The 27,595-nt window shown below is 43.7% G+C and overlaps 1 long non-coding RNA gene across 3 annotated transcripts in view; it reads right to left on the reverse strand.

Annotated features, from left to right (window-relative positions):
- Positions 1-4,144: 4,144 nt before the first annotated feature.
- Positions 4,145-27,595, reverse strand: part of LOC144680637 (uncharacterized) — a 96,935-nt gene continuing 73,484 nt past the window's right edge. For all 3 annotated transcript variants that reach the window (XR_013576594.1, XR_013576592.1, XR_013576593.1), the window contains one exon: positions 4,145-4,584. This is a non-coding gene — a long non-coding RNA (uncharacterized LOC144680637). The remainder of the gene's footprint in view (positions 4,585-27,595) is intronic.

Genomic DNA, 27,595 nt, shown 5'->3' on the forward strand with positions numbered 1-27,595 from the left:
ATTTTTGACTGCCAACCCTTGACCTGGAAGCATTGCCAACAGGAAGTTAAAACATGGAGGTTGCGTGGCAGAGAGGCAAACAGTAAAGGAAAGAGCAGGCAGTCAGAAGCGGAGTCAGAACGCTGGATTCCTGAGCAGTCAAGCACGTTTAGAACTGCTGCCTTTTTCTTTCGCTTCCGAGTAATTGAATTCTCAGAATTGGCTCTACCGTGCAAAGGTAAAGGTAATTCTTGTATATCCACACCACCATGACTGACGGGAGTTGAGGTGGTTCTAGAAAGAAATGTGCCATTGTATGGAAGATTGCACAGGCAAAATCCTGTCTACCTGGAGGTTGCTGCCGCTGGAGACTCAGCTAAGTCTTTGAAGGAAAGGAACTCGAATTCTGCCCAAGGAAGATCTGAGCCTGTGTGGCTGAAATTGATGCCATACTGGTGGTGTGGATGGCTAATAAGATCAGTGAGATGTACCTTTGTTGTTTTTGCTATTCCATGTGTAAATTACAGTTTATACTAACTGTAATTTACCTGTTAATTTATGTAATTCTGATGTGTGTTGTTCACTAGATTGAAAGTCAAATTTATTAAAAGTGAAATATCGTTCAGTAATTTCTTTATTTGGGGGTCATTCAGTAAATTTGGTTGACGGTTCCCCATTGGGATTGTAACACTGTCTTCCCAGCAGAAGACGCAAATTACATGCCAGAAATAGAGGATAACCAAGGGGCTAACAAGACTGAGGAATAGAAGGTAATTGATATCAGCAGAGGAAAGTATTGAAGAAGCTTAAGGGGCTAAAAGCCAACAAATCCCCAGGACCTGATGGTCTACATCCTAAGGTGCTAAAAGAGGTGGCTGCAGAGAGAGTGGGTGCATTGGTTATGATTTTCCAAACTTCCCTAGACTCTAGAATGGTTCCAGCAAATTGGAAGTTAGCAAATGTAACTCTGTTACCCAAGAAGATGGGAGAGACAAAATGGGGAACTACAGGCCAGTTAGCCTGACACATTGGGAAAATGCTGGAATCTATTATGGAGGAGGTTTTAACAGTACACTTAGAACATAACAACTAGGAGCAGGAGTAAGCAATTCAACCCCTTGAGCCTGCCCCACCATTCAATACGATCATGGCTGATCTAATTTCAGCCTCAACTCCAATTTCACGCCCTCTCCCCATAACCTTTCAACCCATTACTAATTAAAAATGTCTATCTCCTCCTTAAATCTATTCAGCATCCCAGCATCCACTGCACTCTGAGATAGTGAATTCCACAGATTCACAGCCCTTTGAGAAAAGTAATTCCTCCTCATCTCTGATTTAAATCTACCACCCCTTAGCCTAAAACTATGGCCTCTCGTTCTAGAATGCCCCACAAGGGGAAACATCTGCTCCACGTCTACTTTGTCTATCCCCTTTAACATCTTATATACCTCAATTAGATCTCCTCTCATCCTTCTAAACTCTAGCGAGTATAGGCCTAAACTGTTCAATCTCTTCTCGTAAGACAAGTCCTGCATCTCTGGAATCAATCTAGTGAACCTCCTCTGAACCACCTCCAATGCAACTACATCCTTCCTCAAGGGACCAAAACTATGCACAGTACTCCAGGTGCGGTCTCACCAATGCCTTGCACAGTTTCAACAACATTTCTCTATTTTTATACTCTATTCCTTTAGCAATAAATGCCAAAATTCCATTTGCCTTCCTTATTACCTGCTGTACCTGCACACTAGCTCTCAGCGATTCATGCACGAGGACACCCAGATCCCTCTTCACTGAAGCATTCTCAAGTTTCTCTCCATTTAAATAATAAGTCGCCTTTTTATTCTCCAACCAAAATGGATAACCTCACACTTCTCTACGTTAAACTCCATCTGCCAAATTTTGGCCCATTCACCTAACCTGTCCATATCCATTTGTAAATTTCTTATTTCTTCATTGCAACTTACTTTCCCACTTATTTTGGTGTCATCTGCAAATTTAGCTATACTGCCTTCTATCCCTGAATCCAAGTCATCCAAGACTTAGAAAATCATTGTATGATCAGACAGAGTTAACATGCTTTTATGAAAGAGAAATTCTTCTTGACACATTTATTAGAGTTTTTTGAGGATGTAACTAATAGAGAAGACAAAGGGGATATCAACAGGATGCTTCCTCTTGTGGGAGAGACTAGAACCACGGAACACAGTTTAAATATAAGCGGGTCTGCCACTTAAGATGGGAGAAATTTTTTCTCTGAGGGTCCTGAGTCTTTGGAACTCTCTTCCTTAGTGAATATTTTTAAAGCAGAGGTAGGTTGATTCCCTTGTTAGTCAACAATCTAAGGTTGTCGGGGTGGGCAGGAATGTGGGGTTGAGGTTACAATCAGATCAGCCATGATCTTACTGAATGGCGGAGCAGACTTGAGGGGCCAAATGGGCTACTTCTGCTCCTAATTTGTATGTTTATCTGTATGTGGCACACTTAGATTTCCTCTAGGAATTCAGTAAGATGCCACACAAAAGGGTAATACATAAGATAAGGGCTCATTGAGTTGGAGGTAACCTATTATCACAGATAGAGGATTGCTTATCAGACAGGAAACAGTGTGTAGGGTTAAATGGAGTATTTTCAAGTTGGCAGGCTATAACTAATGAAGTGCCACAATAATCAGTGCTGAGGCCTCATCTATTTACGACCTCTATTAATAACTTAGACTAAGAGACCAAGAGTAATGTATTCAAGTTTGCTGACAATACAATATATAGGTGGAATGTGAGCTGTGACAACAGGGAGAAGCTGCAAAGTGACCAAGACAGGTTAAGTGAGTGGGCAACAAGATGGCAGATGGAGTACAATGTAGGGAAGTGTGAGGTTATTCAAAAATAAATAATATAAAAGCAAAATATTGCAGTTGCTGGAAAAACTCAGCAGGCCTGGCAGCATCTGTGGAGAGAGAAACAGAGTTAACGTTTCGAGTCCAATATGACTCTTCTTCAGAGTTGAAGAATGGTAAAAATGTGATGGTTATTCACTTTGGCCATAAGAATAGAAAAGCAGAACATTTTTTTTAAAAAGGTGTGAAACTTGTAATAGTTGATGCTCAGAGACTTGGGTGTGCTTGTACAAGGAAAGCAGAAAGTTAGCATGCAGGTGCAGCAAGTGATTAGGAAAGCGAATGGCATGTTGGCCTTTATTACAGGAGGTTTGGAATACAAGAATATATAAGTCTTACTGCAGTTGTACAGGGTTTTGGTGAGACCACACCTGGAATGCTGTGTGCAGTTTTGATCTCCACATTTAAGGAATGATATACTTGCCTCGAGGTGGTACAGCGAGGGTTCAATAGATTAGTAACTGGGTTGAGAGGGTTGTCCTAGGATGAGATGCTGAGTAAATTGGGCTTATATTCTCTGGAGTTTAGATGAATGAGAGGTGATCTCATTGAAACATGAAAGATTCTGAAGGGGCTTTATTGTGTAAACATAGAGAGGTTGTTTCCCATGGTCAGGGAATCTAGAACAAGGGGCACAGTCTCAGGATCATAGGCCGACTGCTTAGGATTGAGATGCGGAGAAATGTCTTTACTTAAAAGCTCAAAGCTTTGAAATTCTCTACCCCAGAGGGTTGTGGATGCTCCATCGTTGAATACATTTAAAGCTGGGATAGACAGATTTTTGGTCTCTGAGGGAATTGGGGATATTGGGAGCAGGTGGGAAAGTGGAGTTGAGGCAGGTTATCAGCCATATCATATTGTTCTTTCTGCTCTGATTTCTTACCTTTCTTAGTCCAGTACCAGGCCCTTCTACACTAGACCAGTACCATAATCACTGCGGTACCAGGCCCCTCTACACTAGTCCAGTACCGTAATCACTGTAGTACCAGACCCTTCTACACTAGACCAGTACCGTAATCACTGCAGTACCAGACCCCTCTACACAACAGCAGCTCTTTGGTATAAACCTCAAAAATTCAGAAATTTGTTAACTCTGAACACAGTTTGCATTCTGGACCAACTTATGCTACACATCCAAAAATAAAAACAACTCCAGATGACTTTTATCTCAGAGAAGGTTGGAAAGTTAGTGATATGGCCTTCCCCACAGCCCCAGTCTCAACTACTAAGATAACACACTTTAAATAAATTAGGCACAGAAAGCAATTGTTACACAAAACATTAGGTAACTTTATTTATAGTTAAACCTTAAGGGCAAGTACTCCAAATATTTCTGCACCATTGGCTCATTCCCTTCAAAAGAAACGTTAAAATGGCAATCAACAGCATGAAAACACAATGTGACATAAAACATTTCACACCGTCATTACAACTTTCATTGAATTCAGCTAGACAGAAAGCTCAATTTGAAATCTGGTTCTAATGCTTAACAGTCCAGCTGTTATCTTCAAGCAGCACGGTCAGACCAAGAGACGGGACAGTTCTCCGTACCTCCTCCTTCTGTGAGTAAGATTCATCCATCGAGGAAACAATCGCTGAGTACTCAGTACTGCAGCCCGAGAAACTGTAGTGATAGTCCTTCCATTTGCAACACCCTTCAAATTGTCATCTTGGTATTGTGTGGATGTTTTGTGGAATGTTCTGTTCTAAAACAGCAAAAATACACACACAGATTTAATAAAATGGAGACCCTTAATATCCTGGTTCAATATTTAACTCCTATTAGCCTTCAGTGCAACCTTCTTGTTGAGTTCAAATTTACCTAGAATTCCTCAAAACAGCATTGTTTGGCTGCACATTAGAGTTGATAAATATGGGCAAAAGTAATAGTCATCCCCACCCCAAATGGCCCCCAATGCCAACTCCTGAATCTCCACCACAGCTAAGATTTTGCCAAGATGCAGTCGAATGCTAGGTGTAAATTATTCTCATTAACATACTCTGGCAAACTGCCAGTGTGACTCACTACTACCTTCTTAAGGGCAATTAGGGATGGGCAAAGAATATTGGCCTTGCCAGCGATGTTCACATCTCATGAATATATTTTAAAAATGCCTTAAGGGCCTTCCATAGATTGCACTTTCTTATTCTACAAATAAATGTGCAAGAAACTATGGCGACTGGCTGAGTGTCCTCAAACAGAGCACTTTCTGGGTCCACACAGGCCACTGACCACCAACATGTCAGCGGGTACCACTGACTTGTCCTGGTCCTTCAAGAGCTGTAATCAGAGTTGCCAGTGAGGGGGTGATTCCAGCTCTCTCTTTTGTGGGCCATCCAGTTCTGGAAAAACAATGCTGACATTGTGGGAAATGCAGGTGTGATCAGACACTGCATTAATGGATGATGACAAATGCTTCGAACAAATGGAAAGATGCCAAATGTGCCTTTGAAGGGTCAGAATGGAGCTGAGGTTCTAAAGTAGATTAAGTTGTACATGAGGTAGGAGGGTACGTGCGTTCGCTTACACTGGCACACAGTATGATGGTATATAAACTATTGATCAGAGAGTTAGAAATGGGATGGTACACACTTGAGATAAAGTAGGCTGGTCTGAGGCAATACGTGCGTAATTTATTTTAACCTGCCTAGAATAGTGCGGTAATTCATTGCCTAGGATAGCTGTCTCAGATGTTATGGAGGCAGCGCTGCTGGTGCCAGCTCTCTTCACTGAGCTGTAGCCAATGATAGGAGGAAGCCACTCAGCCCATCATGCCTGTGTCTGCACTTTGAAAGAGCTATCCAATTAGCCTCACACACCCTGAAGACGCTTCCTTTTTATGTAGCGATCCAAATCCCTTTTGGGGATTATTGAATCTGCTCTCACCACCTTTTCAGGCAGTGTATTCCAGATCATAAGTGCTCACTCAGTAAAAAAAAATAATCACCTCCCACCGAACTTTTTTGCCAATGATCAGAAACCTCTGTACCCAGTGCTCGAAGTATCGGTAACCTGTTTCTCCTCATTTACTCTTATTAAAATCTCCTCACAATTCTGAGCACCTCTATTAAATCTTCTGTTAACCTTTTCTGTTCTAAGGAAAATGATCCAAACTGCTGTAGTCTCTCCAGATAACAGTAAGGTGCTTTATAAATTAAAACTAGTAATCATTTGAGTACACTTGTAATGAAAGTTATCTTTAGCAGCAACAGATCCATTGATAGAAAAAGTATTTAAAGCAGTATATTTGGAATTAGCACTAAGGGATACCTGTGTATCAAGGAGAGAAATACTCTGGAAGTTACTAAGATAAAATGATGTTCAGTTGACTGAAAGAAGGCTGCATGTCCAAGCCAATGAGAGTAAACAACCTTCTCCCAGCTTTTCCAATTGTCACAACTGAGAGTGTAGGATGTTTACAGTGACTGTAACTTGGGTTTCTGAAGGTGGTAATGGACGCAGCAATGAGCATGAATTCAGGAGTACATCCATATCAACTCGACCTGAAAGCAATATTTCAGAGCAGATATAGAAACTAAAACAATATTGACTTTATAGCCACAGTTTTACTGCACATCTTATGAACGATAAACCATGTTAATGATTCAGTTGTTCACCTCAGACCTCTACAGTTAACTATTTAAGACATGTTCCCACCCCAGCCCCCAAGGTCTTCACTTCTACCCTCCCCACCACTGTCTGATAACAGCTACTGAGCATTTCTACATCATGTCACTGTTCAGAATGGAGATGATAGGGAATACCCTGTCAATCACACCTGGAGACCTCACTGCTCAAAGTGACTGGGATTGATTTTACTCTCATATTCTGTACTATCCTCCCATTCATTGAATTTAATGGAGAAATAATCCTGTTTTTAAGTGGGAGACAATGGCCCAGATTTCCCTCTGGGGTCAGGTGCGCACAGACAGGAGTATTCCTGGCTCCACAAACGCAACCTCTAAAAATTAATGCCCAAATTTCCAATTTTCAGTCAGGGGGTCAGGCTAGAATTGGAGTCAGGGTAGACAACCCGGAAGCAGTGAGGGGTCAGAGGCGGGCCCAGCATGGGTTGGGCACCATAGACACAGATAAAAAGCTTCGGAAAGGCCCATTTGAGAGGTTGGTCATCAATGTTGAAGTCCGTGTGCCTCAGAGGAGACGTCATTGTTTTGTCAGGTGAGTGTCCAAGCTGTAAAAGTTGTCCAACTGTTTGCTTACAATGGAATGGATGAACCATCATGGGGCTTTCCCTCAGGGAGAATTGTCATTGTTGCTGCCTAATCAAAGTGAACCACTGAAAGCATGGAGTGGATTCACAAGACACAACCATGGAGATGGCATTGCCCTGCCACCACTACCTGGCAAAAATATGCAACTGCCAAGACTCTGTGGGCAGATGTTTGTTGAGCAGTGCCATGATTATTATCACACCCACTTGCCCTCTTGCCACCCATCTATCAGGATGTGACCACACTGTTGACCCTTGACCAGCTCCCTCACAGCTGCACACTGTCACCGTATAACAGTGTGACTGAGGACGAGGAAACCGGTAGGGCTGTCAGTGGTCATGGAGCACAGCATGTTACCTTGGAGTCACAGCCACAACATACATGGCACCAAGCATTTGTGTAGAGCCAGTTTCTCCACCACACCATTAACAGTAATCATTGATGAGATGGTGAAAATGATTAGTGCATGTAAGCACACAGAATCATTACAGTGCAGAAGGAGGCCATTCGGCCCAGCAAGTCTGCACTGGCTCTCTGAAAGAGCATTCCCCCTAGTCTCACTCTCCTGCCTTATCCCTGTAACCTTTCTCATTCTCTCTTTTCAGGTAGCAATCCATTCCCCTTTGAATTCCTCAATCGAACCTGCCTCCTCCAACCTTTCAGGAAGTTTGTTCCAGACTCCAACCACCCTCTGGGTGAAAAGTTTTTCCTCACATCACATTTACTCCTTTTGCCAATTATTTCGAATTTGTGCCCTCTAGTTCTTGATGTTCTCTTGACGGGAACTGTCCCTCACTATTTACCATGTCCATACCCCTCAGGATCTTGAATAACTCTATCAAGGCTCCCCTCAACCCTCCTTACTCTTGTACTTAATGCCCCTATTAATAAAGCCTAAGATACCATATGCTTCAATAATTGTTCTCTCAACATGCCCTGCCATCTTCAATGACTTATGTACATATACACTGAGGTCCCTCTGTTCCTGCATCTCCTTTCGAATTTCTCCCTTTATTTTATACTGTTTCTCCATATTTTTCTTGCCAGAATGAATCACCTCACACTTCTCTGCATTGAACTTCATCTGCCACTTGTCTGCCCAATCCACCAACATGTCTATGTCCCTTTGAAGTTCAAGAATATCCCCATCACAGTTGACAACATTTCTAATCTTTGTATTATCTGCAAATTTTGAAATCATGCCCTGCACACCACAGTCTAGATCATTAATATATATGAAGAGCAAGGGTCCCAACACTGACCACTGGGGAGCTCCACTACAAACTTTCCTCCAATCTGAAAAACATCCATTAACCACTACTCTTTGTTTCCTACCACTCAGCCAATTTCTTATCCAAGTGCCTACTTTCCCTTTTATTCCATGAGCTAGAATTTTGCTCACAAGTCTGTTGTGTGGCACTGTATCAAATGCCTTTTGAAAATCCATTCACATCACATCAACAGTGTTTCCTTTATCAACCTTCTCTGTTACCTCCTCAAAAAACTCCAGCAAGTTAGTTAAACGGGATTTTCCCTTAATGAATCCATGCTGGCTTTCCTTAATTATCCTGTACTTTCTAAGTGACTATTGATTTTGTCCCGAGCTATAGTTTTCAGAAGTTTCCCTACCACTGAGGTCAAACTGACTGGTCTGTAGTTACCGGCTTTATCTTTGCACCCATTTTTGAACAGGAGTGTAACATTCATAGTTCTCCAGTCCTCTGGCACCTCCCCTGTGTCTAAGGACGACTAGAAGATTATCACGAGTGCCTCTGGAATTTCCACTCTCACTTCTCTCAGTACCCTTGGATGAATCTCATCCGGTCCTGGTACCTTATCTATTTTAAGTAAAGATAGCCTTTCTAACATCTCCTCCTTCTCAACTGCAAATTCTCCGAGTGTACCAGTTAGCTCCTCCCTCACCTCGGCCTGGGTAGCATCTTCTTCCTTTTTAAAGACAGTTCCAAAGTTCTGGTTCAACACCTCCACTATTTCTCCAGCCTCCACATGCAAGTCCCCTTTTTTTCTTATCCCTAATCAGCCCTACTCTTTCTTTACCACCCTTTGATTATATACATGCTTATAGAAGACATTGAAATTTCCTTTTATGTTCACTGGCAGTCTCTTTTCATGGTCTCTCCTTGCTTTTCTTATTAGTTTTTTCACTTCTCCTCTGATCCTTCTATATTCAGCCTGATTCCCCATTGTATTTTCCACCTGACATCTGTTGTACACATACTTCTTCCTTTTTAGCTTTACCTCTACCTCTCTCGTCATCCAGGGTGCTCTGGGTTTGTGTATCCAACCTTTCCCCTTCAAGGGAATATACCTTGACATTGCCTGCAATACTTTTTCTTTGAAGGTAGCCCATTGTTCAGCCACTGTCTTTTCTGCCAACATTTGATTCCAACTCACATGACTCAGATGCATTCTCATCCCATCGAAGTTGGCTTTCCCCCAATTAATTATCCCTGCTCTGGACTGTTTCTTGTCCTTTTCCATGGCCAACCTAAACCTGATGATAAAATGGTCACTGTCCCCTAGAAGCCCTCCCACTGATATTTGATCCACTTGGGTCAACTCATTCCCAGGCACCAGGTCCAACAGTGCCTGTCCTCTCATTGGACCAGAAACATACTGCTGCAGAAAATTATCTTGAACACATTCCAGGAACACTTGCCCCTCTTGTCCCTTTGCACTATTCCTATCCCAGTCGATATTTGGATATATGAAGTCCCCCATTATAATTACTCTGTAATTCCATACCTCTCTGTAATTTCTTTGCAGATTTGTTTCTCCACATCCCTTCCACTGGTTGGTGGTCTATGTAATAAACCAATTAATGTGATTGCACCTTTTTTATTCCTTACCTCTAGCCAGAGAGATTCTTTCCTTGGCCCCTCTGGAACATCCTCTCTCCAAAACAGTAATGTCATACTGTTTTCAGTTGCCACTCCCAGCCCCTCTTCTCTTCCTTTCCTGTCTTTCCTAAACAGCTTGTACCCAGGAATATTTAATGCCCAGCCTTTCCCTTCTTTGAGCCAGGTCTCTGTTATAGCAATAATATCATAATTCCATTTGTTAACCTGTGCCTGTAGTCCACCAGTCTTATTAACCACACTCCTTGTGTTCACAGACATGCACATTAAGCCTGATTTAGGCTTTTTTACTTTTCCCCCTTACTCTGACCCACCTAATGACTTACTATTTCCTTCTCTAATTCTATCAAACTTTCCAAGTATTCTATTTACCTTGATACTACTCTCTGATATATCCTCCTTATCAAGTTAATACTTGTTAATACTTCTCTACTTGCCACTGCCAGTTCCTTTCCTCTCCACTGAATTTCCCCTCAGGTTCCCCCCCCTCCCCCAATCTAGTTTAACCCCTTCCCAACAGCACTAGCAAACCTCCCCATGAGAACATTAGTTCCAGTCCTGTGAGGTGTAACCCGTCCTTCTTGTACAGGTCCCATCCGCCCCAGAGCCCATCCCAATGCCTCAGAAATCTAAAGCCCTCCCTCCTACTCCATTTCTCCAGCCACGTGTTGAACTGCTCAATCTTCCTATTCTTATGCTCACTAGCATGTGGCACTAGCAGTAATCCTAAGATTACTGCTCTTGTGGTCCTGCTTTTTAATTCCCTTCCAACTCCCTAAAATCTGCTTTCAGGACCCCATCCTTTTTCCTACCTATGTCATTGGTCCCATTGTAGACCACGACCTCTGGCTTTTCATCCTCCTCCAAAAGAATGTCCTGCAGCCACTCTGTGACATCCTTGACCCTGGCACCAGGGAGGCAAAATACCATCCTGGAGTCACATCTACGGCCATATGAACACCTGTTTGCTCCCCTAACTACAGAATCCCTTATCACTATAGCGCTTCTACTCTTACTCTTCCCCTCTTGCGCAGCTGAGCTACTTATGGTGTCACAAATCTGGCTCTTGCTACAGTCCTCTGAGGAACCATCTCGCCTACCAGTATCAAAAATGGAAAAATGGTTGGAGAGCAAGACAGCCTTGGGGGATTCCTGCACTACCTCCCTGTGTCTCTTAGATACTCTGCTGGTCACACATTCCTTCTTTGCCTGTGCTCTTCTTAGCTGTGGTGTGACCACCTCTCTAAACATACTATCCACGTAATCCCTAGACTTGCGGATGCAACACAGTGACTCCAGCCGCCACTCAAGTTCAGCAACCCAGAGCTCACGTTTCTGCAGCTGGTGACACTTCCTTCAGATGAAGTCATCAAGGGCATTTTGGTGCCTGCATGACTTCCCACACAGAATCACAGAATGACAGAATCACACAGTGCAGAAGGGGCCCATCGAGTCTGCACCGACACATGAGAAACACCTGACCTACCTACCCAATCCCATTTACCAGCACTTGGCCCATTGCCTTGAATGTTATGATGTGCCAAGTGCTCATCCAGATACTTTTTAAAGGATGTGAGGCAACCCGCCTCCACCACCCTCCCAGGCAGTGCATTCCAGACCGTCACCACCCTTTGGGTAAAAAAGTTTTCCCTCACATTCCCCCTAAATCTCCTGCCCCTCACATTGAACTTATATCTCCTCGTGACTGACCCTTCAAATAAGGGGAGCAGCTGCTCCCTATCCACCCTGTCCATGCCCTTCATAATCTTGTACACCTCGATCAGGTTGCCCCTCAGTCTTCTCTGCTCCAATGAAAACAACCCAAGTCTATCCAACCTCTCTTCATAACTTAAATGTTTCATCCCAGGCAACAACCTTGGGGAATCTCCTCTGCACCCCCTCCAGTGCAATCACATCCTTCCTATAATGTGGCGACCAAAACTGCACACAGTACTCCAGCTGTGGCCTCACCAAGGTTCTATACAACTCCAACTCCCTACTTTTGTAATCTATGCCTCAATTGATAAAGGCAAGTGTCCCATATGTCTTTTTCACCACCCCATTAACATGCCCCTCCGCCTTCAGAGATCAATGGACACACACGCCAAGGTCCCTTTGTTCCTCAGAACTTCCTAGTGCCATGCCATTCATTGAATGCTTCCTTGTCAAATTCCTCCTTCCAAAGTGTATCACCTCACACTTTTCAGGGTTAAATTCCATCTGCCACTTATCTGCCCATTTGACCATCCCATCTATATCTTCCTGTAGCCCAAGACACTCAACCTCACCGTTAACCAAACAGCCAATCTTTGTGTCATCCGCAAACTTACTGATCCTACCCCCCACATAGTCATCTATGTCGTCTACATAAATGACGAATAATAGGGGACCGAGCACAGGTCCCTGTGGTACGCCACTGGACACTGGCTTCCAGACACTAAAGCATCCTTCTGTCATCACCCTCTGTCTCCTACAACTAAGCCAATTTTGAATCCACCTTATCAAATTACCCTGTATCTATCCCATGTGCATTTGCCTTCTTTATAGGTCTCCCAAGTGGGACCTTGTCAAAGGCTTTGCTGAAATCCATATAAACTACATCAACTGCACTACCCTCATCTACACACCTGGTCACCTCCTCAAAAAATTCAATCAAATTTCTTAGGCATGACCTCCCTCTGACAAAGCCATGCTGATTATCCCTGATCAAACCTTGCCTCTCCAAGTGGAGATAAATTCTGTCCTTCAGAATTTTTTCCCATAGTTTCTCTACTACTGACGTGAGACTCACTGGCCTGTAGTTCCCTGGCTTATCTCTTCAACCCTCCTTAAATAGCAAGACCACATTAGCTGTTCTCCAGTCCTCTGGCACCTCCCCCGTGGCCAGAGAGGATTTAAAAATTTGGGTCAGAGCCCCTGCGATCTCTTCCCTTGCCTCCCTCAGCAGTCTGGGACACAAATCATCCGCACCTGGAGATTTGTCCACTTTTAAGCCTGCCAACACCTCGTCACTCCCTATATCAATTTGCTCAAGAACCTCGCAGTCTCTCTCCCTGAGTTCGATACCTTCATCCTTATTCTCTTGGGTGAAGACGGATGTGAAGTATTCGTTCAACACTTTACCCATGTCCTCTGGCTCCACCCATAGATTGCCCCCTTGGTCCCTAATGGACCCTACTCTTCCCATTGATATACTTACAGAATATCTTGGGATTTTCCCTACCTTTACAAGCCAGAGCTTTCTCATATCCCCTCTTTGCTCTCCTAATTGCTTTCTTAAGCTCCACCCTGCACTGTCTGTACTCCACTAATGCCTCCGCTGATTTGCTTCCCCTGTACCTGCTAAAAGCCTCTCTTTTCCTTCTCATCGTATCCTGAATATCTCTGGTCATCCGTGGTTCTCTGGGCTTGTTACTCCTTCCTATCACCCTAGAGGGAACATGTTGAGCCTGTACCCTCCCCGCTTCCTTTTTGAACGCCCCCCCACTGCTCCTCTGTAGATTTCCCCACAAGTAACTGTTCCCAGTCTACCTTGGCCAGATCCTGCCTTATTTTACTAAAATCCGCTCTCCCCAATCCAAAGCATTTTTTTTGCAACTTCTCTATTTCTTTGTCCATAACAAGCTTAAACTGTACCATGTTGCGGTCGCTATCACACAGAATACACATTCCACATGGTTGAGATGCACTGAAATACTTTAAACTTTATATAAAGTGTTTACTATAGTCTGATATAATATCATAACTCACCTGTCACTCACCAATCATCTCCTCTCTGCCAAGTCCAGAAAGGCCTATACTTACCAACCAATCAACTTACAGGACTCCTGCGATGTCACTTTTAGAATTTATCTGTAAACTCCCAGCTCTCTCCGAACTTCAGCTGTGATGGTTACCTTCACAGCCACTGCAGGGCCTGGGGGTCGATGGATTGGGTCTCCAGTTGCTGCTGGACCGTCTGTTGCCACCTCATGGCTCAGCCTCAGTTGCCTTCAACACTGGTTCTCCATCATATTGAGGTAGGATGCGCTGGGCCTGGTTTCCTGCCACTCCTCCTCCTCCTTCCTGGTGTGTCAGCAGCAGCCCCTTCCTCCTGATCTTCTGCCCTCCCTCTGGCCTCCAGCTGCTCAGGGTGACTGGCCTCAAAGGCGTCTATGTGCAAGGGTGACTTGCCCATCTTCTATGTTCCTCCACACGAAGCGCTATGCGCCTTCTCCAGCACAAAGTTCTTCCTGGCACCTGGCTGCGTGAGTCAGTAGGGGCAACAATAATTGCCCTGTGAGACCAGAAGCCCCACCCTCCTACTCACTTGGGTTAAGGGGAGACAGTTGGAATTTGTTTAGTGCCAATTCTGGGGCTGTGAATAAACTTTAAGCATTTTCACAGGGATACCCTCCCTCTCCAAATGCTATCCAAAGAAAACACTAAGTTCAGACCTTCTCTTACCAGTGTACTTCACACACTTCAGGTTTCACACTGCTCGGCTACCAAAATCTGACTAGAGTGGAGGCAGCTGATGATTTAAAATGCACATGCACGAAATGTGCCCCGCCCCTACAAAAATGGCAAGCGTTGGGTTCAGGGGAGGGACTTACAATTTTTGGGCAGTTTTGCTATTTTTGCCACAGTAGAGAGGCTCTCTGTTGTGGCAAAAATCTGGGCCTATGTTAGTTATGGTTTCACTCTTGAGGTCAGAGAATCAACTCATTGGTCAATAGTTGTGTTAATATCCACTTTCAAAAGAAAAAGAACTGCTGTCTTCTTCAGAAAAGACTTAATCCATTTAGAAGTTCACATACTGACTAGTGAGACCTGTAAGGACCAGTACTGCAGCCTCAGCTTTTTACAATCTATATTAATAACTTAGACAAAGAGACAGAGAGTAATGTATCTAGGTTTGCTGGTGATATAAAGCTAGGTGCGAATGCAAGCTGTGGGGAGGACACAGAGTTTGCAAAGCGATATAGACAGGTTAAGGCAGGTGGGCAACAAGATGGCAGATGGAGCATAACGTAGGAACGTGTGAAGTTATTCACTTTGGTTGTAAGAATTAAAAGCAGAAAAGTTTTTAAAAGGTGAGAAAATTGTAAGTATTGATGTTCAAAGAGAAATCAAAAACAAAAATACCTGGAAAAACTCAGCAGGTCTGGCAGCATCTGCGGAGAGGAGCACAGTTAACGTTTCAAGTCCGAATGACCCTTCAACAGAACTCAGTGGTCATTCGGACTCGAAACATTAACTGTGCTCCTCTCCGCAGATGCTGCCAGACCTGCTGAGTTTTTCCAGGTATTTTTGTTTTTGTTTTGGATTTCCAGCATCCACAGTTTTTTGCTTTTATCTTGATGTTCAAAGAGACTTGGGTGTGCTTATACAAGCAACACAAAGTTAGCATGCAGGTACAGCAAGCAATCAGGAAGTTGGCATGTTGGCCTTTATTAAAAGGGGATTGAAGTATAGGAATAAAGAAGTCTTGTTACAACTGTACAGGGTTTTGGTGAGACCACATCTGGAATACTATGTGCAGTTTTGGTCGCCATATTTAAGAAAGGATATACTTGCATTGGAGGCGGTACAGAGCGGGTACACTAGATTGGTCCCTGGGATGACAGGGTTGTCCTATGATGAGAGGCTGAGTAAATTGGGTTTATGTTCTCTGGAGTTTAGAAGAAGCAGAAGTGGTTGCATTGAAACATTCAAAATTCTGAAGGGGCTTGATAGGGTCGACACAGAGATTGTGAGGCAGAGTCTCAGGATAAGGGGCTGATCATTTAGGACTGAGATAAGGAGAAATTACTATACTCCAAGGGTTGTGAATCTTTGGAATTCTCTACCCCAGAGGGTTGTAGATGCTCCATCGTTGAACATGTTCAGGGCTGGGATAGACAGATTTTTGGTCTCTCAGGAATTAAGAGATATTGTGAGTGGATGAGAAATGGAGTTGAAACCCAAGATCAGCCATGATTGTATTGAATGGTGCAGCAGGCTCGACAAGGTCTACTCCTCCTCCTATCTAATGTTATGTTCTTTTATTTCAATAGATTTCCTCTTGCATGGCTTTGGACTCCTTCCTATTAAAGCAGCCAATAATCACAATGCAACTCAAATCCCTTCAGCCAGTTATCTGTAAAAGACATTGTGTAATCATTGTTCTTTTCCAGAAAGCCAAACGATGAAGGATAGAACTGGAGCCAATCTATACGCACTTTTTTATTTATTTACAGAGTTACACATTATAAGCACACACCTAACTCAAGAACCAATTTCAGTCTATGTCTATTTATAGAGGCTCAAGTAAATCTTCAATTAATGCCCACCACCCGCACACAATTAATCGTCTAGATTCGGGGCAAACGTTTGTAACTTTTGCTTCCTTATAATCATGTAAGTCAACATTCAAAGAATGTAAATAATAATCCATATGAACAAAACCACTCATATCCAATTAAAATAATTATCACTGCAAGGTGCCTGGTTGGAAAACTACATGTCAAAAAATGCATTTATATAGCACCTTTCATGACCTCAGATTTCCTAAAGTGCTTTACAGCCAATTATGAAATTGGAATATAGGAAATGCAGCAGCCAATTTGTGCACAGCAAGCTCCCACAAACAGCAATGGAATAATGATCAGATCATTTATTTTTATTGATATTGGTTGAGGGATGAATATTGGATACAGGGATAGCTCCCCTGCTCTTCTTTGAAATAGTGCCTTGGGATCTTTCACATCCTGCTGGGAGAGGTTTAAAGTTTTATCCCTAAGTCAGCACCTCCAACACTGCAGCACTCTCAGTGCTGCACTGGAGCATCAGCCTGGCTTCTTCTGCTCAAACCTCTGAAGGGGGACTTGAACCCACAACCTCTGCCCTAGAGACGAGAGCACAACCAACTGAGCCACAGTTGACACAAAAAAAATCTTGTGGTAGCAAATCTTGTTAACATCACTGCAATGAAGTACAACCAATAATTGAAAACATAACCAAACTGAAGAATAAGTCCCCATTCTCGACACCTGTTTTACAAAGTTTGCTGAATAAAAGCATTACAACACTTTGCTCCCTTTCAAAGCAAACCCTCAAATAGTCACAAGGCAGAGAACCTAAGAACAGGAGTAGGCAATTAAGCTTCTCAAGATCATAGCTGATCTGTATCTCAACTCCATTTACCAGCCTTCGTTAGGTAAGTTTATCACAGGATAGCTAAGAAAAATTGATGCAATTCTTGAAAATTTCAATTGATCCAGTGTCCACAGCCTCTTACAGGAGTGAATTTCAGACTTTCATTACCCTTTGTTTGCAGTCTCTGGAGATTTCCACTTGCAAATCCCATACAATTCATCTATACAAACACCAGCATGCGCATGCACAAACGCTTACGCACGCACACACACATGGCTAATTGATTCAGGGATGAACAACCACTGACCTCACTCCCCTCACAAAAGGCAAACATTCAATCAGAGAGGGTAGCTCTTCAAGCAGTTCAAAACTTCATTTTTATAAAATTTGTCCAAGTATTGAGCTAGTGTTCTGACCAGAGATCTGGATTCTGGACTATATAACAACTCATTCACACTCCATCAAAGGCATCAGCTATAGCTCAAAGATAACACACTTACCTTTGATTCAGAAAATCTTGTATTACTCAAAAGACTGGAGTACAAAAATATAGGTTAACACTCCAGTGCAGAGCTGAGTGAGTGCTGCACTGTCAGGGATGTAGTTTTTGGGATGAGATGTTAAACTGAGGCTCTGTCAGCCTTCTCAGGTGGATACAAAAGACCCCATAGCACCATTATTTTGAAGAGCAGAAGGTGAGTTACCCCGGTGTCCTGGTCAATATTTACCACTCAACCAACATTGTTGCAACAGGTTATTGGATCATTATCATATTACTGCTTGTGGGAGCTTACTATGCACAAACTGACTACCAAATTTCCTACAACGGTGACTGCACTTCAAAAGAAATTTCATTGGCTGTAAAGCATTTTGGGTTGACCTGTGGTCATGAAAGGCACTATATAAATGCAAGTCGATCTTTCTATGAACCTAGGTTTGATCCCTGATCAGTGCTGGATTAACTAATCTCAGGGGTTTTGGATTCCCACTGCTGATTGCAAAGTAGTGGCTGGTAAGGTGAAATCTGGTTGCTCGGATAGGAGGCCCCACATTGAACAATCACAGTCCAAGAAAGGTCAGCCAACATCATCAGGGCAGGGGGAGGGTGAAGGGCAGGAAACAGAAATAAGTCACAACAGCACCCTCACTCCTGAAGTGAATGAATATTTCCCCTTCCCAGTTTGCAGATGGTGACTTCTACTGGTATACGGCTCCCAGGTGGCTGAAAGCACAGTGGAACTTTACACACAATGTTGTGTGTAAGCTTAGGCAGTGAGTACCAATGAGCTATTCAGCATCAGAGTGCATCGCTGCACAGCCTGGGCCTGCATGAGTTTGAGCCTACTCCCACCTGAAGTCCACACATGAATTGTGGAGCAGGGGTCACTAGACAGCAAGAATTGTTCAGCACCACCCACCCATTCTAAAAAGGACCTTCGTTCCTGCAGCAGCAATTTTAGTCACTGAACTTGGGATCTTTCTTCCTCTGTGTGACTTCGTGCCACACTGAGTTTGGCCATTAACCATAGGCCATGGAAAAGACTTTAATTTGTCAGTCCTCCCAGTTTTCTTCATCTTTCACCCTTTCACTCCTGAAAAATCTGACTAAAATAGAATAAAATTCTCAGGGTTCTGATTGTTCAAATTGACCATTTTTCACTGATGAACTTCAATGGGTATTTGAATATGGCAGCATCGCAGCTGAATGAGTAATTCAGTGGTGAGTAATTCACCTCCTGACTCCCCAAAGCCTGTCCACGATCTACAAGGCACAAGTCAGGAGTGTGATGGAATACTCCCCATTTTCCTGGATGAGTGCAGCTCCAACAACACTCAAGAAGCTGGACACCGTCCAGGAAAAAGCAGCCCGCTTGATTGGCACCACATCCACAATCATTCACTCCCTCCACCACCAACGTACAGTGGCAGCAGTGTGTACCATCTACAAGATACACTGCAGGAATTCACCAAGGCTCCTTTGACAGCCCCCTCCAAACCCATGACCACCACCACCTAGATGGACAAGGGCAGCAGATAGATGGGAACACCACCACCTGGAAGTTCTCCTCCAAGTCACTCACCATCCTGACTTGGAAACATATCACTGTTGTTTCAATGTCATTGGGTCAAAACAGTGAGCTCCCTCCCTAACAGCACTGTGGGTGTACCTACACCACATGGACTGCAGCGGTTCAAGGGGCAGCTCACCGCCACCTTCTCAAGGGCAATTAGGGATGGGCAATAAATGCTGGCCCAGCCAATGATACCCACATCCCACGAATGAATAAAAAGGCTGACCCTGCTCTCATCCAACATTCACACATGTTCAATATCTGATGTGTGGGCAGACATACAGTAAAGGGAAGAGGGAAAGAGTTGGGCAAGAGAGAGAGAAGGAAAGTGAAAGAATGATCTCCTATTCCCTAATCTCACAATGTCCCAACTGTTGATTAAGTAATGTTGGCAAACATGACAGCCAATTTGCAAACTCCCATGGACAGCAATGAATAAAATGATCACTTAATTTGTTTTTGTGATATTGACTGAGGGATAAATATTGGTTAGGACACCAGGGAGAACCCCCTTGCTCTTCGTTAAAATGAGATCTTTTACCTGAGAGGGCAGACAGCACCTCTGACAGTGCAGCTCTCCATCAGTACTGCACTGCAGTCCCAGCCTAGACTTTACTCGAGGGTGTCTTTGATGGGGTTGGAACCTATAACCTTCTAACCCAAAAGAGAGTGCAACCAAACTGAACTATGCTGGCACCTTCCTGGTGTTTCAGCTCCATGCCTTACTGGGTGGCATCCTTAGACTGAAGCCAAGATTGAACAGCATATTATAAATTCATTTAACTACATACATTTGGAAGTCCAAGCGGACATGTTCAAAGGAGCTGATTGCTGCAAAGGTTGTACTTGTGCCAATTCTGAATTACAAAGCTGCATGGAATTCTTCCCAGAGCCAAGCACATTAGAGAAAGGAAACCCAGGCATCGCACTGACAGCTAGTAGCCTGGAGAGAGGGAGAGAAAATCTCACAGCAATTATATAACTAACTTCCCCTGGGAGGGCCAGCAACCACTTTATATACTGGACGTTAACAACTTATCAGATATATCTTCCGCTATACTGTAAACACACTATTCAGCTCCAGTTCAAGAGGCCGAGAATATTCGTCCCAAAAGCCTCCCAGCCGCTGCCTTATAAACCATGTGGGGATTTGAACACAAACCATAGCAACCTGTGCTTTGAAGTGCACGGTCACATTTATTGTTATCTTCCATTGTTCACAAGACTTTGTGTAAGCAATGTTCAACAAAAAAAAATCATCTTTGCTTCTCGTTGTCTAAAATTGCATTAGACAAAGCTACATTGTTTTAAACCAAGCAGGGTTTAACCAACCAAGCAACATTTTGTAAGGTACAGTTTAGACTGCAAGGCTCATTTCTCATCTGCAACTTGGGACTGCTGAAAGAGGGGATCAGAGGAGCAACAATCGTTTTTGTTATCTGTCTAACAGCAAGATAAAATGGAAAGATTAAATGGATTTCCCTTGTGGGATTTCATTCAATACAAGTTATTTAAATCAGAACCAAAGACAAAAGTTTCTTTGTACAAGTCAATGATTTTTATCAAACATGCTGCAACTGTAAAGCCTTGTTTATAAGTTGCCTGTATTAGGTTTCAGTCTCCAGACAGTTTCAAATCAATTGCCAAAAAACTGGCAAAATGCCGCAGAGTATCTTTACATCATCTCCTACCAATTAAATCATCGTTCCACTATAGAGACTGACTGCTCTGAAGGATGCAGCTCTTTCTGTGTAGATTTCATTAAACTGGTACTGAGTGTATTTTACATTCATCAGGCCATTTCCTCTATTGGGAGGGAGTCTCCCGTCTAATCTCTTGAGCAAACAGAAAAATGGAAACTATCCACATTTTGTGTTTACACAGCACCCACACTGCTAATATGATAGTGCTGTCAGATGCTAATACAATGCTCAAAAAAACCAGTCCTAAACAGATAGCCCAAATTAGGTGGAGTCTTATTTCCCGGACAACCCCTTTTGAGTACTGCTTGTATCACTGTTTGCTCCCCAACTTCCTCAAAACTTGTAAAAGCATTAACACTCAACCTCAAATTGATCTTCTGCACCATGTCCGTTAGGGCTCACTTCGTAAAGCTGAGTCCCTTTTTAAATTAAAATGGAAATTGTTAAAGCAGTGGTTCACCATAGCAGCTGGCAATAAGAATGTTTCCACATGTACAGCAAAGAAATGTGGAATTTTTTTTTCTTGGCAGCATTCTATCCTGTAAAACCATGTTTTGCACCTTGATGGTCAACTCTGTGTTAAGCACCGCCTGCTGTGGCTCAGGAGCCCCACTATGCAATGGCCGTCTCTGCCACGTTTTCTGCAGATGAAGTCAGTGGACTGAGGAGGTGCACAATTCACTGGCCTTTGTTTTTTTTGGCCCCCTTCTCAGCCATCTGAATTTTCTGTTTCTGTTAGCCTCTTCCAATGCCCTTCAGCGAGTGTCTCTCAGTTGTCAGTGTCAATGTCCACCATCTTCATTTCTCCACTTGTAGTGGAGATATGGATGCCCAGGAGGTCGTGACCCAGTGACCAGTTTGCTGTATAAAAGATCTTTTGGTATACAGCCGTCATCCATCGATGAACATAGCCAAGCCAGAGCAGACATTGTTAACTCAGCAACGAGTGTATGCTGATGGAATTACCTTGTTCCAGGACCTCCGAGTTGGTGATCTCATCCTGCTAAGAGATGCCAAGGATACGTCTGAGACAGTGGAAACTGCTCCGCCTAGCATATGTTGTCCAGGTCTCACCACTGTCGAGGAGTGTGCTGAGGGCACTGGCTTGGTAGGCTCAGGGTTTCGTGATCTCAGTCAGGTTGCTGTTGTTCCATGTTCTCTTATTCAGCTTGGGCATAATAGCTTTTGCGATGTGTGCATTGATTTCAACATCAAGTGACAGATTGTTGGCAATAGTGGAGCCTCGATACGTGAAGCTATCAGTAACCTCCAGCGTCACATTGTCAATGCTGATTGATGCCAATATAACAACATTCTGGACCATGACATTTGTCTTCCTGACACTGGTGGTCAAACCAAACTCTTTACAGGTGTGAGTGTCTGTTCATTTGCTGCTGAAGGTGTTCCTCGCTATAAAATGCTAGAGCGGTATAATCAGCATGCAACAACTCTTATGAAGGCTTCTGACACCTTTATCTTGGATCTCAGGCGAGCAAGGCTGAAAAGCTTTCCGTTCTGGTATATGAGTAGACACCCTCTGTAAATGATGTGATGGCAAATGACAGTAGCAATGGGAAGGATATGCCAAAGAGTGTCATTGCCAGAACACAACCCTGTTTGACCCCACTGTGGATCTCAAAGGGTTTCAATGTTGCCCCATCATAGCTGACCTTACCCATCATGTTGTCTTGGAAAGAAGTGATCAAATTGAACAGCTTCAGTGGGCACCCAATTTTCTTCAGCAGCTTCAATCGGCCACCTCTGTTCACATGGTTGAATGCCTTGGTGAGATCGAAGGCAATATATGGTGGTCTCCTTTGTTCATGACATTTCTCTTGCAGCTGCTGGACTGAGAAGATCATGTCAATTGTAGATCTTCAGGTTCTAAAGCCACACCGGGAACTGGGTAGCTGTATTCAGCCAGGATCTGCAGTCCCACAAGGGCAACGCCAGCAAATACTTATCCCACAATGCTCAGCAAGGAGATGCCTCAAGAGTTGTTATAATCACTGCTGGTGCCTTGGTTCTTGTACAGGGTCACAATCTTTGCATTATGCATAGCCTGAGGCACTGCCCCCTCCCCCCAGCAGAGACAGAGAAGTTCATGCTAATGTGATATTTAAAAACTCCACCTATTTTCAATTACCGAATCTATGCTCTCTCCAGGTGAATTGAAGTGGTCATTCTTCAGAATTGTTGCAAACTTTAGTTGAATGCATTCCTGAACGTTTCATCACATGACTTTGTCCCCCAGTGCTCTGCCCCAATGCTCCCAATACTCATCACCCAATTCATTCTTGCGGTCCACTGGCTTCCTCACAACAGATGAAGAACAAAGTGACATAATTACCCAATTCTTGAATATCTATCAAAATGCCTTTTTCCCTTCCCAGTTATTTTTGTAACTAATAAACAGCACTGTTTAAAGACAATGATAAGCATTTGTTTTTTCTCCAGGTTTGTTCCCACCAGTGTCCTGCTGATTTATCTTCCATTCCTGGAGACTCCAGTACAATCCTGGAGGATTTTGCTTAGACACTTAAGGGATGTGAGCATCATTGGCAAAGCCAGCATTTGAGCATTTATTGCCCATCCCTAGTTGCCCTTGAGAAGGTGGTGGTGAGCTGCCTTCTTGATCCACTGTGAACCGTGTGGTGTGGGTACTCCCACAGTGCTGTTAGGGAGGGAGTTCAAGGATTTTGACCCGACAACAGTGAAGGAATGGTGACATATTTCGAAGTTAGGATGGCAAGTGACTTGATGGGGAACTTCCAGGTGGTGATGTTCTCATCTATCTGCTGCCCTTATCCTTCTAAATGGTAGTGGTCACAGGTTTGGAAGGTACTGTTGAAGGAGCCTTGATGAGTTGCTGTAGTACATTTTGCAGATGGTACACACTGCTGCTACTGTGTTGATAGTGAAAGGAGCGAATGTTTGTGGATGGGATGCTAATCAAGTGGGCTGCTTTGTGCTGGATAGTGTCGCTGGAGCTGCACTCATCCAGGCAAGTGGAGAGTATTCCATCAAACCTATTCTTCAAGTGTAAGTCTAGATAACATGGGCAAGCTGTTCAACTACAAGAGGCTTTGCAGTCAAACAGAGTTCAACCCTCACCCAACAGGCACTTTCCTGCATTCCTAGCAAGTCATCAGTAGCTCCAGTTCCTTCCACTGCCTCAGGAATGTGTAGCCTCATCGTTGCATTCTTACCACCACCTGAGCAGAGACTGTCGGTTGAACCTGGAGCCTTCTCAGTGTGTACTGCTCAATCCCACATCAGAAAGTACAATCCCAAACTGAGCCACTGAGGTAACTAAACTTAAAATATTCATCCTGTTTACACGGAGGCTTTATGCAGAAAAGGCCATTTTCAGAAGACATACCTCTGATATTTTCATGCAATTGCTTCTGACCTTCACCCAGACCAATTACACACAGGGGAGTTAATGAGAAGAATGCAGGGTAATCTCAGGAGCAACTCCTGAATCTGCTGCATTCATTTGATCAAGCTTGGAATGTCTTTGTCATGTTTATATCTGAGGAAGTGTCTGAATACCATATTTTTTCACTGATGCAATATATGTAATAAAGAATATTGCTAGTCGCTTTCTGAATTGTACAATTTCTGAAAGAACATCACTTTTACTGACTGAAATATGGAGCATGAAAACATCTAGAAAAGAAGTTTATTAAAATGCTTCAATTTAAAGCAATCACATCACTAAGTTCATTGTATTCCAAGTGGTTTCTGTCAGTATTTGAATTTCTGACCCAGCTGAATTTGGAGCTGAAGAAATATTCATGCGAAATGTGAGAAAATAATTTACACTAAAATTGGAAATGTTTCTCATAATATTATTTAATGCTGCATTAATTTGATCAAATCAGCCTGCCTTAGCTTTGAATGACAGATATATAATTGAGGGGAAGCATTATAGATTGCAACGCCCTGCTTCAACGATGAGGTCAATCTGCTATATAACATCCAGAGACTCAGTCAAGAGGCACTGCAAAGAACTATAAGGTTTTCAAGCTGTCTTTTTGTTTTATATATTGCTAGACCATTGCTGTACAATTCTCTTTTTTTATTTGTTCATGGGATGTGGGCATCACTGGCTAGCCCAGCAGTTTTGCCCATTGCTAATTGCCCTCGAGGTGGTGATGGTGTGCTGCCTGTCTGTGTAACTGTGTGCCTTATAAATAAATCCGACTGACCATTTTAGCCTGAATAGAATCCTATGACATTGTGGTTTGTACCATCTTGTTCAGTTTCCAGCACATCAAAGTGGACATCCCAAATGATGCATTATACTGTTTGTCACTGGGCGAGTAAGCCAGAGACCCAGGATAATGCTCTGGGGACCTGGGTTCAATGGTCGAATTTGAATTCAATAAAAATCTGGAATTAAAAGTCTAATGATGACCATGAACCCATTGTCGATCATTATAAAAACCTTCTGATTCACTAGTGTCCTTTAGGGGAGGAAATCTGTCATCCTTACATGGTCTGGCCTACATGTGACTTCAGACCCAGAGGAATGAGGCTGACACTTAAATGCCCTCTGAAATGGCCTAGCAAGCCACTCAGTTGTAACAAACCACTAGAAAGTCACAAAAAAGGAATGTAACCGGCATCGACCTAGGCACCGGAAACGACAACGGCAATCCCAGCCCTGTCGACCCTGCAATGTCCTCCTTACTAGCACCTGGGGGCTTGTGCCAAAATTGGGAGAGCTGTCTCACAGACTAGTCAAGCAACAGCCTGACATAGTCATCCTCACGGAATCATACCTTACTGATAATGTCCCAGACACCACCCTCACCATCCCTGGGTATGTCCTGTCCCACCGGTAGGACAGACCCAGCAGAGGTGGCAGAACAGTGGTATACAGTCAGGAGGGAGTTGCCCTGAGAGTCCTCAACATCACCTCCAGCCCCCATGAAGTCTCATGGCATCAGGTCAAACATGGGAAAGGAAACCTCCTGCTGATTACCACATACCGCCCTCCCTCAGCTGATGAATCAGTGCTCCTCCATGTTGAACACCACTTGAAGGAAGCACCGAGGGTGGCAAGGGCGCAGAATGTACTCTGGGTGGGAGACTTCAATGTCCATCACCAAGAGTGGCTCGGTAACACCACTACTGACTGAGCTGGCGAAGTCCTAAATGACATAGCTGCTAGACTGGGTCTGCAGCAGGTGGTGAGGGAACCAACAAGAGGGAAAAACATACTTGACCTCATTCTTATCAACCTGCCGGCCGCAAATGCATCTGTCCATGACAGTATCGGTAGGAGTGACCAGCGCACAGTCATTGTGGAGACAAAGTCCCGCCTTCACATTGAGGATACCCTCCATTGTGTTGTGTGGCACTACCACTGTGCTAAATGAGATAGATTCCGAACAGGTCTAGTGACTCAAGACTGGGCAGATGAAGTGCTGTGGACCATCGGCAGCTGCAGAATCATACTCGAACACAATCTGTAACCTCATGGCCCGGCATATCCCCCAGTCTACCATTACCATCAAGCCAGGGGATCAACACTGGTTCAATGAAGAGTGCAGGAGGGCATGCCAGGAGCAGCACCAGGCATACCTAAAAATGAGGTGTCAACCTGGTGAAGCTATATCACAGGACTACTTGTATGCCAAATAGCATAAGCAGCAAGTGATAGCTAAGCGATCCCACAACCAACGGATCAGATCTAAACTTTGCAGTCCTGACACATCCAGTTGTGAATAGTGGTGGACAATTAAACAACTTACTGGAGGAGGAGTTACCACAAATATCCATCCTCATGATGGAGCAGCCCAGCATATCAGTGAAAAGATAAGGCTGAAGCATTTGCTACAATATTCAGGCAGAAGTACCAAGTGGATGATCCATCTTGGCCTCCTCCGGAGCTGCCCAGCATCAGAGATGCCAGCCTCAGCCAATTCAATTCACTCCTTGTGCTATCAAGAAACGGCTGAAGGCACTGGATACTGCAAAGGCTATGGGCCCTGACAATATTCCGGCAATAGTACTGAAGACTTGTGCTCCAGAACTTGCCGCACCCCTAGCCAAGCTGTTCCAGTACAGCCACAACACTGGCATCTACCCCGCTATGTGGAAAATTGCCCAGGTATGTCCTGTACACAAAGAGCAGGACAAATCCAACCCGGCCAATTACTGCCCCATCTATCTACTCTCGATCATCAGTAAATGGAAGGGGTCATCAATAGTGCTATCAAGCAGCACTTGCTTAGCAATAACCAGCTCACAGGTTAAATTAAAGCGCATGAGATTGGGGGTAGTGTATTGAGATGGATAGAAAACTGGTTGGCAGACAGGAAACAAAGAGTAGGAATAAATGGGTCTTTTTCCAAATGGCAGGCAGTGACTAGTGGGGTACCGCAGGGATCGGTGCTGGGACCCCAGTTATTCTCAATATATATTAATGATTTCGATGAGGGAATTAAATGTACTATCTCCAAATTTGCAGATGTCACAAAGCTGGGTGGGAGGGTGAGCTATGAGGAGGATGCAGAGATGCTTCAGTGTGATTTGGACAAGCTGAGTGAGTGGGCAAATGCATGGCAGATGCAGTATAATGTGGATAAATGTGAGGTTATCCATTTTGGTAGCAAAAACAGGAAGGCAGATTATCTGAATGACTATAAATTGAGAGAGGAGAATGTGCAACGAGACCTGGGTGTCCTTGTACACCAG

This window comes from Cetorhinus maximus, chromosome 5 (assembly GCF_964194155.1).
Source record: "Cetorhinus maximus chromosome 5, sCetMax3.hap1.1, whole genome shotgun sequence".
In the NCBI taxonomy this organism is placed as follows: Eukaryota; Metazoa; Chordata; class Chondrichthyes; order Lamniformes; family Cetorhinidae; genus Cetorhinus; species Cetorhinus maximus.